Genomic DNA, 18305 nt, shown 5'->3' with positions numbered 1-18305 from the left:
AGTGACGCCAGGTCTACAACATGTACATCCTTCACTTCCTCTATGCCCACTTTATGCCACAGCCAACTCTCTCCCTGCTGGCATCAATTCAGCCCAGTCATGCCACCGATAATGCTTTTTGACCCCTTCTGAAAATGTTTGGGAGTACCCATGGGCTAACTTCACTGTGGGTGATGGTATTCTGGTCTTCCACAAGGAGCACGCCCACACACCAAGTAGTTTCCCTCAGGGCCAGGGTACTACTATAGAAAGGTGTGATTTTTTTTAAAACCAAATATATTTTCGCTTTTTGCCATTTTCTTCAATATTTGTGAATGCCGGACCGCTTCCCTGAACACGGACGTTTTACAAAAAAAAAAATATATATATATATATATATATATATATATATATATATATATATATATATATATATATATATATATATATATATATATATATATATATATATATATATATATATATATATATATATACACACACACACAACAAAGTCAAAAGGGTGGTGGCTGAGCCAGACCTATTAGGTTTGCCGATGCTTGCTTTAATGTGAAGAGTTTCCCCATTTACAAACCACAGCTATTGGGGAATTGGCTAGCTCCATCCACAGACATCTAAGGATGCTCTAGAACCAGTTCCAAGAGTTTTTCTGCATCCTTACCAGTAAGGAAAATAGCTGTGATGGGGCTGATCACTGCTTTCTTCTGACCGCTGATTGGTTAGCCCCTCTCTTACGCCCTGCTAAATAATGCAACTCGCCCTCTGCTGACAGCCCTGAGGGCACTCTGGCAATAAAATGGTACCTTTAAATCCAGTCACCCATCAGTGACGTACTGAAGGTGAGGAATGTCTGAAACTTGGGGCCATATGTATGAACACATTTTCCCAAAGACACAGAATGGGTAAAAACCCTTTGATACATCTGGCCCATGGTTACTTTGATCTAAACACATTGTATGAGTAAGTCATAAAAACATGATAAAACAGTGAAGCCGAAATTGTAACTTTTGGAAGGAGCACCCCTTTTCAGGAATCTCTGAAAAGCAGCCGCTGGACATTAAATGGCACTTCCGTATGTATGAGAGGTTTGACAGCAATGCCCAGTGCCCCGAGCGGCGGTGGCATTACTGGACTATGACGGAAGGAGTAAACCTGCTTCTGGAGGAGGTTACATACCAAGGCCCCCATCCAGCAGCGTCTGCGTGTCTCAGCCTAACCCGCTTTCCCGGAACTATGCTTCAACCCAACAACTTCACTTTAAAAGAAAAAAAAAAAAAAAAAAACACTCAAACCGGTCTTCTCACATTTTTACCTAGCCCGGGAAGCCGCCATGGAGTGTTAACAACCGACACCACAGCGCAGAAGTAAAGCCACGCACCGCCCGACGGACCCAGCTCGGCACCCGGGATGGAAGTCGCACGGGACGGCAAGAAGCGACCCCACCCCTCACTGAACGCGTGCGTAGTAGTAGTAGTAATGTAGTGATGTAGTAATGTACCGCGTGGCACGCACCCACTCGCAGGGCGCGTTTGCACAACAGGCTGCCACTAGGGCAATGGGGGCGGCGGGGACGGAGCCCGCCAAAACACACCAGGATCGGACCACCGGCACGCGCCCCTCGGGGCACCACGAGCGGGTGCACTAGCCCAAAGAAAACCCGCGAACAAAAACAAAAAGCTTACCCGACAGTCACCTGCGTGCAGGTGAAGAGCTGGCGGCCACAGGTGTGCGACGGATACCGCTCACAGCCGAGCAAAAACACCCCACAACCACAGCAAAAGAGATGCAGGTACCTCCCGCCTTGTAACGCGAGCAGCTCGCCCGAGATCCTCTCCCACACCAGAGGCCGGCCGGGGAGGGGGAGAGGCCGCCTTTTAAGATGCGCAGGCCCGGGGCGGCCACGCCCACTCGCACAGGCCGATTGAGAAACCCTGGCTGGGCAAAGTACGGGGTTACTTACCGCAGGCCACGTCATCAGAGGGGTGCACGCCGTGCCCTCACCCCACGGGCCAGCCTGCGCTGCGGACTACATACAAGTATTAGCATTTCTACAACCGCAGCCTGCCAGTAGCGCGGCTTCATAGCGCTAGTGACTGATGACTTCAATAGGGTGACCCGATTTTGAGGAGCAGAAACCGGGACAGGTCAGACATAAAGGAAGGACTAACTGCTTTACACTCTTATATCTGGCCTGTGCCGTGTTTTTTTGCATAGCTTTGTGAATGTGTGCCTATACATGTGTGTGTTTACAAACACACACACACACACACACACAGAGATACATATAAAATGAGCTATGGCTTGACCTCCCACCCTGCACCCCAACCCGCCCCCACCCACCTCTGCCCCCCCACTCAGTCTTGCTGCTGGGAGCAGACAGGGGACTGTGTTGCCTGATGGTAACCGATAAATTACTTAATTATTCCATACTTTGTAGGCGTCAGTTAAAGGAAAGCATGCCTTTAACTTATGCTTCCCTAGATAATCTGACCTTTGCCCCAAAAGCCAGGACATTTGTTTAAATTTAAGAGAAGCGTGGGGACACCGGGACAGTCCTCTAAAAACCGGGACTGTCCGGGGAAATCCGGGACGTCTTGTCACCCTAGCATGCCATTCCAAAGACCCGAGTTTGACTTTAGTTTGCTAGTCCATTTCAAGTACTGTGTGGCTATCCTTACAAGTACGTTTAGTGGCATGAAAAAACGGAGGTGGGGGATCGGGGGGAATTCACACCTACTCTAAAAATATGTGCTTAGCATTTTGTGCCACCCAACTAGTACTTTGCTTCTTACTGTAACTGCATCCAGGTATATAATACAACAACTGGCATTATACATATAATAATGCCAGGAGTGTTGGCTTTCTCAGTGGTTGTAAATTGCAATGACTTTGTTGCATATAATATTGAAAATGCTTCAGTTCTGAAACGATGAAACTGATGTAACTTCAAAGAGACTTGTTAAAATTACTTCAAAGTCAGTGAAGGGTGGTTCTCCTGCCGAGTTAAGATTTGCTTGCATCCCGAGAGTAAGGGCAATAATGGAGAGCCCGATAGAGACGCGTCTAAGCACCTGCTTGCTGAGCACCGGTCGGACGGGTCCTGCCCTGCTTGCCTTGTATCTCAGAGCCGATCTACTATTCTATTCGACAGATCAGCGGCGGCTGAACCACTGGTCAAGGTGGTGACCGAGAGACCGAGGCCTCGGGGGGCTGGGTCCCTGCTCGCGTCATGGACGTAATACCCCCCCCCCCCCCACCTAACCGAACATAAAGCTTCAGAATAGTCGTGTGATTTTACATCATCTCGAAGGCCCCCTAACCACCTTCAGTAGGGGCCCCATCAAATTACGTTGCGCCCATGACTCACGCAAGCCTTCGGTCACGGAAGCCGCGGCATTGAGGTTAAAGTTTAAACAAACTAATGGATTTACCGTAGGAGTCTTGTACTTAATAGCACTATTTATGCGACTTAAAAATTGGCGCTCCTAACAGCTAACCGTGGGATTATATATTATTATACATAAATATGAATATGATAGCCTAAAGAGGTAACGCTCGTTGCTGGCATTTACAGTGATCAGGCAGGCTCTGCCTTACAACGTCATTCAATCAATCAATCACATTTCTTAAGCGCTACTCATCTGGTAGGGTCTCAAGGCAGTGGGGGGGGGGGGGGGGGGGGTGTTACTGCTTGAAGAGCCATGTTTTGAGGCGCTTTCTGAATGTTAGGAGGTCCTGGGTCTTGCGTAGGTTGGTGGGGCGGGAGATCCAGGTTTTGACGGCGAGGTGGGAGAAGGATCTGCCGGCGGAGGTGGTGCGTTGGACTGTTGCAAGGGCGAGGTTGGTGGAGTGGAGCTGGTGGGTTGGGATGTGGAAGTTGATTCGTTCGTTGAGGTAGGCCGGTCCGGTGTTGTGGAGGGCTTTGTGAGCGTGGATTAGAATTTTGAAGACGATCCTTTTGTTGATGGGTAGCCAGTGTAGGGATCTGAGGTGAGCAGAGATGTGCTCGTGGCGAGGGAGTTTGAGGATGAGACGTGCAGCAGCGTTCTGGATGCGCTGGAGTTTCCTCTGAAGCTTGGCTGTGGTCCCTGCAAAGAGTGTGTTGCCGTAGTCCAGTCTGCTACTGATGAGGGCGTGGATGACCGTTCTTCTGGTTTATATTGGAATCCACTTGAAGGTCTTGGTAGCATGCGGAGGGTGTTGCAGCAGGAGGATGATATGGCGTTGATTTGCTGAGTCATGGAGAGAGACGAGTCTAGTATGATGCCGAGATTGCATGTGTGGGTGGTGGGTGTCGGGGGTGGTCCTAGGGTGGCAGGCCACCATGCTGTCTTGTTGGGTCTGAAGATGATGATCTCAGTTTTTCCTGAGTTCAGTTTGAGGTGGCTTGATGTAATCCAGCTAGCGATGGCGAGGAGTCCGGAGTGTAGGTAGTTCTTGGCGGTAGATGGGTTCCTCGTGAGGGAGAGGATGAGCTGAGTGTCGTCGGCGTATGAAACGATGTGGAGGTTGTGGGGGCGGACGATGCTGGCGAGCGGAGCCATGTAGATATTGAAGAGGGTGAGGCTGAGTGAGGTTCCTTTGGGGGACTCCACAAATGGTCTTGGGTAGCTTTAGACCAGAATGGAGGGAGGCAAACTCTTTGGGTTCTTTCAGGGAGGAAGGAGGCAAGCCAGTCCAAGGCTTTTTGGCACATTCCGGCATCAAAGAGGCATGTGCAAAGGGTTTGGTGGCATACGGTATCGAATGCTGCAGAGAGGTCTAGAAGGAGGAGGGCGACGGTTTCACCCTTGTCCAGTCTGGTCCTGATGTCTATGGAGGCGAGGAGGGCAGTCTCGGTGCTGTGGTTTTTGCAGAATCCAGACTTGGAGACGTTGAGTATGTTGTCCTCCAGGAAGCGGGACAGTTGTTTGTTTACTGTCTTCTCTATGACCTTCGCGGGGAAGGGGAGTTGAGAGATAGGTCGGTAGTTTGTGAGGTCTTCGAGGTCTGCTTTGTTTTTTTTTTTTTGAGCAGGGCGTTGACTTCGGCGTGTTTCGAAATATCTGGGAAGGTTGCGGTCTCGAAGGAACGGTTGAGGACGGCCCGGAGCTGGGGAGCGATCATTTGGCTGGCCTTGTTTAAGACGTGGTGGGGGCAGGGGTCTGTTGGGGAGCCTGAGTGGATGGAGCTCATGGTTTTGCTGGTTTCTTCATCGTTGGTGGGGGTCCAGGTGTTCAGCACATTGGTGCGGCAGGGTGTTGTGGGATTGGCTGCGTAGGTGGCGGTGATGGAGGGTGAAGCTTTCGTGCATGTCTGCAATCTTGCGGTGAAGTAGCTGGAGAGGGAGTTCCAGAGGTCTTGAGAGTGCGGAGGGTTGATGGCCCAGGATTTGGGTTTGGTGAGTTCTTTAATGATGGTGAAAAGTTCCTTGCTGTTGTGTGCATTGTCTATGCGTTCTTTGAAGAAGGATCGTTTGGTGGTCCAGATGAGCTGGTGGTGTTTGCGCATGGCTGATTTGAGGGCAGAAAAGTTGCTCACTGATGGTTCTTGGCGCCAGGATTTCTCAATTTTAAGGCATTCTCTTTTGGAGGTCTTAAGTTCTGCGGTGAACCAGGGAGCTGTCTTTTTTTTTTTTTTTTTTTGGAGTGGGGCAGGGGAGTTAGCACATTCGTCGAGCCATTGTGTGAGGTTGAGGGCGGTGGCGTTGGTAATGGGTGGTGTAGCTTGGGCGAGGTTGGAGATCAGTTGTTCCTTGGAGATCTTGTTCCACTTGCGGTAAGGGATAGGATGTTGTTGGTGGTGGGCTTCAGGAAGGAGAAATGGACGCAGTGGTGGTCAGTCCAATGGAGTTCGGTGGTGTGAGTGAAGGCGATGTGGCTGCTGGAGGAGAAAATGGCGTCAAGCGTATGACCGGCTGAGTGGGTGGGTGAGGTGACCAGTTGCTTGAGGCCGAGGTTTGTGAGGTTGTCCAGCAGGGCAATCACTAAATTAAGTCCTATTTAATTTCAGCAACAGAATCAGCCATCTAGTGGCTTAACGACAAAGTGCTGCTAGAAGTGCTACAAAAATAAGCATGAGCTTCTTTGATGCAGCTGAAAGCTTGAGAAAGGTCAGGACATTAACTTTGGTGCTGCGCTTCACCTCAGATGCAAACCAGGGGCGTAAAGAGGCCTCCATTCAGCCCAAGATCTCCAAGGCCAATGAATACCCGTAAGACATGTGAAGAACCCCCACCAAGGCTTATTGCGAGGAGGGGGCTACGGCAGTGATGCGAACACAGTGCAGTCCGGGAGGCAGATCATTCTTCAAATAAACCATTTTCTGACAATTGAACCCACTGACAGAATGTACAACCATGCAAAGCCCACAATATGGCGGGCTTTTGGCAGGGCCACGTGCATGGTGTGCATTCCAGTTGTGCTAATGAAATGTGCAGATTTACATGCGCGCTCCTCTGGAATTTGGTAAAATTTTGAAAAGCTGTGTAAATCGGAGTCAATCCATAATGAGATTTTCTATTTAAATGAGGATTGTGAACTGGATACTCACAGTTATCTATTCTTATACTTTCACGAACATGTTTCGACATTATCACGGATATCCAAGACCATTTTAATAAAACTATTAACTTTTGATGCAAGATAAAAATACTCGCAGCGATTGTGATTAATGTGGCCTAAAACGTAACTGCTAAATTGGCTCTTGATCAAACCTCAGACCTCTTTTTCAATCTTACGCCTTTCTGTTATCTAGTGTTGATATTTACATCACTAACCTCAGTCAGACAAGCTGCCAGTCCATAGTGCATCAGAAGCATATTGCACTGGTGCTTTTTAATCTTCTAGAATAGATCAAATACCTTTTCTACAGGGTTTCTGCTCTCCAACCAGATTTTGAACCACAATGCATATTTACACCAAATAAATGCATACTTCTACCCCCTCCAAAATCCTTAGCTTGTAAGAAACATGCTGCAGATGCCTTCACAAGTGGCTCTAGGTACGTACTACTTACAAAAGGAAAACACAACAATGATTTCTCTGATTTGTACTACCCGGCAAAATGCACGTATAGAAAGCATACATCTTTACAAAGTGAACATGTATATCCATACATGGAACACATACGCACATAACCAGACTAGGACAAAGGTCATAGATAACTACTCACGGATACTGTGTCACAGCAACCAGTACACAACTCTAACCTCAAGAATGACCTAATCAGATACACAGCACAGGTCCAAAGATGGATGTGTTAATGATTCAGTGGCCTTCAAGCCACCCCATGACTCAATGAGCTGAAATTGGAGCAAAGTCACACTATTAACTGCAGCCTGGAAATATAAATAATCAAATCTACTGCACTGCAGTCATGCATGTGTATAGGTTAGGGGGGCAGAGAATAGGGTCATTTTGTTGACACACACAGCTATTCTGCACAGACTGCGGTGGAAACCCAGCGTCCCAGGCTATCAGCACTAATCAACACAAATTTGAAAATGGAAACAATTCCACAATAGAACAATTACAAACAGGTCTGAATGGTCCAACACTGTTCACAAATGCATACTGTACACAACTGATAAATTATCACAAACACTGCAGAGTGGAGAATCCCAATCATCCCACCCAAACTGAAATACATTGTTGTCAATGCTTATGTTACAGACCCTAGAGTTCGTGAGTATCTCAAAACAAATGGATGCTAAGCAAATAGATGCACAACTGATAATACAGTGTACCTTCAACCTGACCTGCAAAGTAAACAAGTGTCTCTCTGAGAAGTGCGTTTGTAGGTTCACAAGCATAAATCCAAGTCTAAAGTTTAGGGTTAGTGATGGAGGTTGCCTAAAACGTGGATCTCACGTGGCTTGGGACTCCACAAACTAATATCACAAAATCAAATGATGACCTGAGTGTTGAAACTTTTCAAACACTCACCCCCAGTCACAGATCTGGGTTTAATCCAACATTATTTTGCTTGCCAAGTCACCCCAGTTTGGACCTAGCCATATGCAAATCAGTTGTGTCCCTGCTCCCAATGGGAGCAATTCAGCCCGAACTGTCAGACAGGTCCTCCCTGGACAGGATTCAAGCATCCTGGGACCGGTTTCAGGATATCACCCTTCATCAGCCAGGCTAGCTTGAATCCAGTGGTGCAGCAAGCAACTCCACTAACTCCTCATTAGCGTGAGACCAAACTCAATGATGAGCAGGCAGACCGCACTCTAGTTGACAGCAATGAACGCCAACCCAGGCACAAAAAGCTTGCTCTGAAGCATGCAGGAGTTTGGCTTGCTTGCAGCCAAATATAGGGATATACCTCTGCCAAAGAAAAAAAATTATAATAGGTGCCTTTAGAAGGAAGAGTGGTCACCAAGACAAAGTCCTCACCCATCACACCTGCCTTAGTAGCAGTCATTTGTTGAGCAGCCCTCCTCTGATTTCTCATGAGAGGTAGAGAGGACAAAGTGCCCATAGATAGTCTGGAAAATACATTGGGCCTGATTTAGATATTGGCAGAGGGGTCACTCCATCACAATGGTGACGGATATCCCGTCTGCCAAAATCTAAATACCAAAGGTTACAATGGGATTTCGATTTCAGTGGATAGGCTATCCGTCAGGGTTGTAAATCTAAATCAGGCCTATTGTTCCAATTCACATGGTCCTTTTGACTTTGCAAACCATACCCATAAACTATGTAGTGTTCTCTTTACTTTCTCTCCTGAGAAAGCACAAACTCATGCCCTTCACAAAAAGCAGTTTTACATGTTTTTCGGAGTGAAACCATCAACAGAAAGTTTGCTAACACCAATAAACGTTCAAGCTTATCTATGTTCATACGTTTGCCTATAGAAGTGCCCAGGAGCACCCATATTCCCACCCAAGGTAATGTGGGAAGACAAATGCATCTTTAAGTGGAAACGTCCAATGACTCTGCCTGGGGAATCGGGATCAGTCCAATTTATTTTCGTAAAAATATTTATATTAGTCCGGATCGAACAAGAAAAGCAACTCCATTCGGAGGTGCAAGAGAGGTCTACTTGGAGATACTATACCACAGTGTGATGCTTAGTCCGGTCAATCAAACCACATTGTGCAGAACCACAAAGTACTTGGATGTTAAAACCCCACAAGTACATTCTGAGACACTGTTTCTGGTCACCTCTCCAAGAGCTTTGAATAGCACATATTATGAGCAGAACCATAAACTTAAGTACAACATCGACACAGTGGAGCAATTAGACCCTCAGTTTTCTGCGTGGCTGATCAGAAATCCCAACGAGGAGAAACCCCTTTTTTATGAGACTTGTGGTTGGCAGCCCTATTTCCCCCAAACACACCAGTCTGTTGCCGCTTCCTTCTACTCCAACTGCACATTTCTAAAGGTTTCTTTGAAGTTTGGACGTTTCGACCTCACCTTGGTTACCTACGTCTGGTTCCTGGCACCGGAGAGGACTCTTATGGTCTGTAGCATCCCCTGAGCCCAACTCTCAATCTCTTCTGTGTATGCCATCAGCATCAGTGCAGCACACTTCTGCAGTAGGCATAATACGATCGGGGTTGTGGGCACTTATTGCGGCCTTCCTAAAGCCCAGGACATGCCTCTTTCCTTACATGAATTCCTATATCGTTATTTTTCATTAGTATTATGCGATCAATGTATTCTGTGTATCTTCGTGATGTAAAATAACTTGCCTCAAGTCCACATCGTGTATTTTGATACACTATCCATCCAAGTTCCTTAGGAACAAGGGTTCCCAGTAGCCCATTAGAAGAGAAAGCATTCTGTAATTAATGTAGAAACAAATAGCTGCTGGAGCGTGTTGTTACAAGTGAATCCGGGCTAACCAACCACTTAAGGAAAAAAGAAGCCAATGGAGAAACCACCTCTGGCGGTCATTGATCATCCAGACTTTACAAGGTTAATTCAGGCAAAAAGGATTAGGTATCGCTTTCTCTCAACAATGATATACAACAGGAGTGATCAATTTAAAAAGCCACCAGATTACTTTGTTACTGAAACGTGGATGCCATCTGGCACTTTTAGAGACGTTCTGTTACTAGTCACTTGTTGTAATAGTGTTTTACAAGAGAGTAGTGGCACCGGAGCACTTCTTATTCTGCCTAGCGACTAGTAGGCGGGCTCCTCCTCCCATCGCTAGGACTTCACTCGCACAAGTCCCAACACAACCCCACACAATAGCGTGGTCCAGGTAGCAAACTAGCTAAAATATTGCTGAACCCTTCCACTCGAGATAGCCTGGCATGGGCTACATGGGCAGATGTTGACCACAGCAATGCAACTTCCCTAGAACACTTCTAACCCGGCCAGAACTCCACATCATCTAGCTCCACAGTTAGGTCTATAATTATTACAGAATATTAGAAGAACTTAGATGGTAACTACCCGAGTTTACAAAATATAAACAAGTGTACAGGAGAATTTGGGCGACTGGGATAACTGACATTTGAAGAGGAGCTTGGAAGGACAGAACGTTTCGGTTACAAAGGCGATTCTTAACAAGCACTCGCAAAGCCAATAGGTTTTACCTACACAAAGTGCTGATTTTGACAACGTTTTAGCCTTGTTGTACAAGCAGTGCAGTTGCTGTGCATTATGGCTGGAAGTAAAAACAAGCATTTGCAATGCAATGGGTCTCGCGTTTGCTCAAGTTAAAACTATTATCATTGTACACTCTTGTAGGAGGCTGGACTGGCTTGTAGTGAGTACCAAGGGGTACTTGCACCTTGCACCAGGCCCAGTTATCCCTTATTAGTGTATAGGGTGTCTAGCAGCTTAGGCTGATAGATAATGGTAGCTTAGCAGAGCAGCTTAGGCTGAACTAGGAGACGTGTGAAGCTACTACAGTACCACTTAGTGTCATATGCACAATATCATAAGAAAACACAATACACAGTTATACTAAAAATAAAGGTACTTTATTTTTAGGACAATATGCCAAAGTATCTTAGAGTGTACCCTCAGTGAGAGGATAGGAAATATACACAAGATATATATACACACAATAGCAAAAATATGCAGTATAGTCTTAGAAAACAGTGCAAACAATGTATAGTTACAATAGGATGCAATGGGGAAACATAGGGATAGGGGCAACACAAACCATATACTCCAAAAGTGGAATGCGGACCACGAATGGACCCCAAACCTATGTGACCTTGTAGAGGGTCGCTGGGACTATTAGAAAATAGTCAGAGTTAGAAAAATAACCCTCCCCAAGACCCTGAAAAGTGAGTGCAAAGTGCACTAAAGTTCCCCTAAGGACAAAGAAGTCATGTTAGAGGAATAATGCAGGAAAGACACAAACCAGCAATGCAACAACTGTGGATTTCCAATCTAGGGTACCTGTGGAACAAGGGGACCAAGTCCAAAAGTCACAAGCAAGTCGGAGATGGGCAAATGCCCAGGAAATGCCAGCTGCGGGTGCAAAGAAGCTTCTACTGGACAGAAGAAGCTGAGGTTTCTGCAGGAATGAAAAGGGCTAGAGACTTCCCCTTTGGTGGACGGATCCCTCTCGCCGTGGAGAGTCGTGCAGAAGTGTTTTCCCGTCGAAAGAACGCCAACAAGCCTTGCTAGCTGCAAATCGCGCGGTTAGCGTTTGACGCTGCTGAGGCCCAGGAGGGACCAGGAGGTCGCAAATTGGACCAGCAGAGAGAGGGGACGTCGAGCAAGACAAGGAGCCCTCTCTGAAGCCGGTAGCACCCGGAGAAGTGCCAGAAACAGGCACTACGAGGATGCGTGAAACGGTGCTCGCCGAAGTTGCACAAAGGAGTCCCACGTCGCCGGAGACCAACTTAGAAAGTCGTGCAATGCAGGTTAGAGTGCCGTGGACCCAGGCTTGGCTGTGCACAAAGGATTTCCGCCGGAAGTGCACAGGGGCCGGAGTAGCTGCAAAAGTCGCGGTTCCCAGCAATGCAGCCCAGCGAGGTGAGGCAAGGACTTACCTCCACCAAACTTGGACTGAAGAGTCACTGGACTGTGGGGGTCACTTGGACAGAGTCGCTGGATTCGAGGGACCTCGCTCGTCGTGCTGAGAGGAGACCCAAGGGACCGGTAATGCAGCTTTTTGGTGCCTGCGGTTGCAGGGGGAAGATTCCGTCGACCCACGGGAGATTTCTTCGGAGCTTCTGGTGCAGAGAGGAGGCAGGCTACCCCCACAGCATGCACAAGCAGGAAAACAGTCGAGAAGGCGGCAGGATCAGCGTTACAGAGTTGCAGTAGTCGTCTTTGCTACTATGTTGCAGGTTTGCAGGCTTCCAGCGCGGTCAGCAGTCGATTCCTTATCAGAAGGTGAAGAGAGAGATGCAGAGGAACTCGCCTGAGCTCATGCATTCGTTATCTAAAGTTTCCCCAGAGACAGAGACCCTAAATAGCCAGAAAAGAGGGTTTGGCTACCTAGGAGAGAGGATAGGCTAGCAACACCTGAAGGAGCCTATCACAAGGAGTCTCTGACGTCACCTGGTGGCACTGGCCACTCAGAGCAGTCCAGTGTGCCAGCAGCACCTCTGTTTCCAAGATGGCAGAGGTCTGGAGCACACTGGAGGAGCTCTGGACACCTCCCAGGGGAGGTGCAGGTCAGGGGAGTGGTCACTCCCCTTTCCTTTGTCCAGTTTCGCGCCAGAGCAGGGCTAAGGGGTCCCCTGAACCGGTGTAGACTGGCTTATGCAGAATTGGGCACTTCTGTGCCCAACAAAGCATTTCCAGAGGCTGGGGGAGGCTACTCCTCCCCTGCCTTCACACCATTTTCCAAAGGGAGAGGGTGTCACACCCTCTCTCAGAGGAAGTTCTTTGTTCTGCCATCCTGGGCCAGGCCTGGCTGGACCCCAGGAGGGCAGATGCCTGTCTGAGGGGTTGGCAGCAGCAGCAGCTGCAGTGAAACCCCAGGAAGGGCAGTTTGGCAGTACCAGGGTCTGTGCTACAGACCACTGGGATCATGGGATTGTGCCAACTATGCCAGGATGGCATAGAGGGGGCAATTCCATGATCATAGACATGTTACATGGCCATATTCGGAGTTACCATTGTGAAGCTACATATAGGTAGTGACCTATATGTAGTGCACGCGTGTAATGGTGTCCCCGCACTCACAAAGTTCAGGGAATTGGCTCTGAACAATGTGGGGGCACCTTGGCTAGTGCCAGGGTGCCCTCACACTAAGTAACTTTGCACCTAACCTTTACCAGGTAAAGGTTAGACATATAGGTGACTTATAAGTTACTTAAGTGCAGTGTAAAATGGCTGTGAAATAACGTGGGCGTTATTTCACTCAGGCTGCAGTGGCAGGCCTGTGTAAGAATTGTCAGAGCTCCCTATGGGTGGCAAAAGAAATGCTGCAGCCCATAGGGATCTCCTGGAACCCCAATACCCTGGGTACCTCAGTACCATATACTAGGGAATTATAAGGGTGTTCCAGTAAGCCAATGTAAATTGGTAAAATTGGTCACTAGCCTGTTAGTGACAATTTGAAATAAATGAGAGAGCATAACCACTGAGGTTCTGGTTAGCAGAGCCTCAGTGAGACAGTTAGGCACCACACAGGGAACACATACATATAGGCCACAAACTTAGGAGCACTGGGGTCCTGACTAGCAGGGTCCCAGTGACACATAACAAACATACTGAAAACATAGGGTTTTCACTATGAGCACTGGGCCCTGGCTAGCAGGATCCCAGTGAGACAGTGAAAACACCCTGACATACACTCACAAACAGGCCAAAAGTGGGGGTAACAAGGCTAGAAAGAGGCTACTTTCTCACAACTCTTAACCAGACTTTTCTTGCCACATAAAGTAAAACAGTTTCACATAAGCGAGCAGACAGCCGCCATGAGCACAAAGCAGACATACAAAAGGAAACAGCAGTTCACTTGCAGTGAAACGTATTGCAAAAGTGCAATTATCCATGTAACAGGGTCGATGTCATGCAAAGCACTCGACCACTGCCCAGCGAGATCGCACGGCCTACGAATTAAAAATACAAAGTAGTCCAGAAACCATACCGAAAACATAAAGCCTTGTATGTTTTCAGTAGTTGGCCGGTGTGCTCCAGGTAGGCTGAACACTGGAAAAGGCATGATGTATGCATGCCTTCCACTAATTAAATCAAGCGAATTTGAAACGGCAAGCCCACATACCAACCAAATTGATGGGCGTGACTTAGGCAAGATTAAAAGCCCACAGAGAGATTACACCAGGGATAGAGTTTTGCACTTGACCCTAAAAAAAAAAAAAAAAAAAATAGTAGTAGTAATAACAACAACGGCAGAGCTGGCCACGTCAATAACTTTTTTTTGGTTATGGCGGGTGAGTGGGAAACATGGACAACAGAGGGAGGGCAGACAGGTGAGGGGGCAAGAAACACAGGCAACAAGAGAAGGTGGGAGTGTGGGTGGGGCAACAACTGAAGAACCAACATGTGCAACAAAAGGAAAGAAGAGGGCTGGTTGGGTCAAGCAACAAGGGCAACAACGGAAGGATGGGGGAAAGCCACACAGGCAACAACAGAAAGAAAAGGGGTAGGTGGCTGCAAGTAATATAGGCAACAACCGAAGGAGAAGGTGGGTGGGGAAAGTAACATTGGCAACAATGGAAGGGGCCGCATGCAGTCAAGCAAGGGGCAACAACAGAAGAAGGGAGGCGGATGAGGGCAAGCAACATGGGCAACAGCGGAAAGAAGGGGCTTACGGGGTCAAGCAACACTGGCAGCAACAGATGGCGGTGTGGTGACCAGGAACATGGAAAACAGAAGAAGGAAGCAAGCAGGTGGACGGCGGAGCGTGAGAAGTACATGAAGGAGCCAATTTTGAAAGACGCACTCTGGTATAGTGCTTAAACAAAGAATGAAGTACTGCCCACAAAAATGAGTAGTGGAAGGACGCAAGTGGTGCATCCACACTCTAGGGGAGGATAAACATACAAAAAGGAAAGAAGCTTACAGTAGCCGACCAATAACAAGCAAGCAAATGGAAATGACAATCAAGCTAAACAATGTTAAGCAATGAGCAGTCTCTAAGCCAACTGATAGAACGTGCTGTCTCAAGACCTTTTGTTTTCTGTGTAACCAAGACTTAAAAGTGGCAAAAGTAATAAGCATTTGCAATGCAATGTGTCTCGCATGTTTGCTTGAGATATTAGCGTTGTGAATTCCTAACTGGACTTTTCTTGCCACATAAATTGAAAATGAAAAGCAAAACAGCTGACATAAGCAAGTCAAGTAAAAGCGTCACAGCCAGCATGAGCGTAAAGGAGAAGAGGAAAAAAGTTCGCTCGCAGACAAGCGTGTCGGCAATCGTGCAATTATCCATGTAACAGGGTCGCTGGCCAAGGTGGTAACAAAACTGCTCCAAAGAGGGACAAACGTAAAGCAATTACCAATGATAACAAAAGATTTTTTAAAGGCAAGCCAATGAACGAGTGATGGGCCTGCGGTGGGTGTGGATAAAAGCCCACAGATAGATTACAAATCAGAGTGCTTGTGCGCTCGACCTCAAAAAAGTGCTCTGTCTGGACCAAGAACTTTCTTTCTGCCACATTTGGTGTAATTTCGTCCAGTGGTTTGGGTGCTATTACTGTTCAAAATCCCTATGGAAAAATGAATGGGGAAAATGTGTTCATTAAACACTATTGTCAGATTCATTTTATCTGCCCACATTTATTTACAGGATATATCTGCTACTTTTATCAGTGCATCACAGCTGACTTAGTGCCTGGTAAACATCACTGTAAATTAGAAATATAACCACTAAGAAAGCATTAAGAGTAGAGGGCAGTCTCTGAATTAGAATCTAAATATCTTCAGCATTGTCCAAGTGACAGTGACTCTCTCAAGGTCATGAAAGAAGATTTTCATAGATGGCCAAACTTCCACTTTAACTGAATAGCCCGACACATTGCAATAGGATTCCTGATCTTTTTGTTCTGACCCGAAGACATGTGACTTATTACATTTCCTTTCTCTAATTAAGATATGCATTACTCTTTCAGAGCGTGCTTGGAGAGGTTGCATTTAACAACGTATTGATCTGCAATTTTACCTTTCAGACCTCCCTCCATTCTGCAGGCCACGAAAACAAGAAATGGAGAAAAAGAAGAGCTGCCCCTTACATAACATCCACTCTCCCTCCAAGGCCACTGGCAGGGTACATTATATGGTTTTCTGACGGGAGAGGGTTCTATGTTAGTTAATACTCTCACTCAACCCTCTAATGTTTGAACATGTTTTCAACTTCTGAATGAACCATCTGTTTGTTGGCTTGCCATCTACAAAGCATTGTTTTGAACATACTTCCCACATAAATCTAGTGTAAACTAAATGCCACAGAAAACTGTCCAAACCAACACTTTCTACAGTGAATATTTTTTTCATCAAAGTGAAATAAAAATCACTTAAAGCTTTGTACCAAAATATGAATACCTATAAAGTCTACCAGACACACACTGTTGAACAGTATATTTATTTTAGGTAAAGGCTAAAAGAAGGAAATAAAAAAAATAAAAAAAATGGGCTTTCACTTTCTGCAGAGTTTACCAGAAAATATGTGCATTACCCTCCATAAGTCCGGACTCATTAAATTATGAAAAATACCATTTAGTTTTCTGTTCTAAAAATTAATATATAAATGTAAATTGATCTAAAAAAGTCAGCCTTGTGGAAAAATTACAATTCTAAAATCGGCTTTGATGGAGCTCGTGCTCCTGTAATGCAAGTAAGACACTTCCAATCAACAGTAAATAAAACAGTCACCATCAAACTATCTTTTTCATAATTCTGGGGAGACGTGAATGCAGACCGAGGTCTGGCTCGGAGGATGAAAAGATATGAAGTATACTAAAAGTATACAAGAGGTTGAACGCTTACGTGCAACCTAAAAATATGCAGAGCAGGAGACAACCTCAGAAAAATGAAATGGGGGGGGCGGTAGATCGCAATAATTTGCATGATGCCAGGCTTGCCATGCGTTCAGTAAAATGAGTGACAATAAAAAGCTAATGCTAAGGTGGAACTTGTGGCTCCTATGCACTACTACAGCCTATTCGGTGCAGGTGCCACAGACGCAATGTGGCAAGAAAAGACTATTGGTGCTGCCCTTCTTTGACTGGTTTAATGCTGCTTATTTACTACCAGCATATAGATACATAAATCCAGAAAATATCAGTTTCAAACATTAAGCAGATTGCAATAGGAGATTCTGAAGCTTATTGCTGCGAAACGTGAACTATAAGACTAGCTCTGATGTCACATTTTTCCATAGCAGAGAGCAGGACATTGTAGCCATTTTCTACTGGGCTATGTGCTACTGCATTAGCCAATACCTATTTACACCAACATTTTGCAAATTCTTTGCATAGTTATGGCACACTGTTTTCCTTATAATTTATTTTTCAGAATACAGATGCTCAAATTATAAATGCTGGTGCAATGGACCAACAATGGTTTCAAACAACCATGTTGCAACAGTATTATTAAATTGCAGCAGCTAAGAAGAAATAACTTATTCTATAGCCTATATGAAAAAATGTATTTACCTTCCATAACTATATTTCTGGTAGATACTATTTCCATACAGATTCTTCACCTTATGAATATCCTTGGGGTTCCAGAAACAGCTCTCCAGTGTAACCAGGTAGCGCACTACATCTTTCAACAGTTATCTGCCACCTTCCCCCCAATGCCTCAGCCTCCAACCCGGCTCCCATTTCCCAGGATGTGCCTTTGACCTACATAAACCATCATTCAGCAAGATGGAATCAGTTTCTAGTATTTTCATTGCATCCAGTTATGGTGTGTGAAGAGTATCAGAGGGACCAGCAAAGATAGTGTCAAATCAACATATGATAAGTTTGCATTCTTTGGGATCTTATTAATCACAACACTAACTTATCGGGGAAGCAGTGAGGGCTTTATGTAGGAAGATACTTTCAATGAGAAATATCATCAAGAAAGGTAAATAACTTTTCCTTCTGTTGGACACTTATTCCTGCAGATTCTTCACCTGATTTGAGAGACGGAATAGGGTAGTGATTACCCAAGAAGAGGTACAACAAAGTCCTTGCGAAGTATCCAGCAGTGCGTACTTGAGCAGCAATGAGTGGAAAAAGTATAAAAAGGATGGCCATGTGGCCAACCAGCAGATGTCAATCACAAGAACGTCTTTGGTGAGACCTGCTGACGTCATAATATTTCTGGTGGAGTGATGGTGAATGCCTGCTGGATTTTTTTCTTGGCCAAGAATAGTAGATTTTAATAAAAACAATAAGCCAATGGAAAATGGGTAACCTGGTCACTGCTTTAGCC

The 18305-nt window shown here is 46.1% G+C and overlaps 1 protein-coding gene and 1 long non-coding RNA gene across 7 annotated transcripts in view; one reads left to right on the top strand and one right to left on the bottom strand.

Annotated features, from left to right (window-relative positions):
- Positions 1–18305, bottom strand: part of ACSL4 (acyl-CoA synthetase long chain family member 4) — a 173273-nt gene that overhangs the window by 81900 nt on the left and 73068 nt on the right. For 2 of the 6 annotated variants that reach the window (XM_069211466.1, XM_069211488.1), the window contains exon 1: positions 1961–1982. The exons of 2 other annotated variants lie outside the window; for them this stretch is intronic. The gene's annotated coding sequence lies outside the window, so the exon portion shown is untranslated. Of the gene's footprint in view, positions 1–1682; positions 1851–1960; positions 1983–18305 lie in introns of those variants that run through there. 2 more of the 6 variants (XM_069211448.1, XM_069211473.1) reach the window with 1 other exon arrangement.
- Positions 1305–18304, top strand: LOC138261921 (uncharacterized). Its single transcript, XR_011199179.1, has 3 exons — positions 1305–1457; positions 16052–16149; positions 17995–18304. It is a non-coding gene; the product is annotated as an uncharacterized lncRNA (long non-coding RNA).

Source organism: Pleurodeles waltl, chromosome 2_1 (assembly GCF_031143425.1).
Source record: "Pleurodeles waltl isolate 20211129_DDA chromosome 2_1, aPleWal1.hap1.20221129, whole genome shotgun sequence".
Classification (NCBI taxonomy): Eukaryota; Metazoa; Chordata; class Amphibia; order Caudata; family Salamandridae; genus Pleurodeles; species Pleurodeles waltl.
The sequence above is the reverse complement of the archived record's forward strand: the minus strand, read 5'-3'. Positions and strand labels throughout refer to the sequence as shown.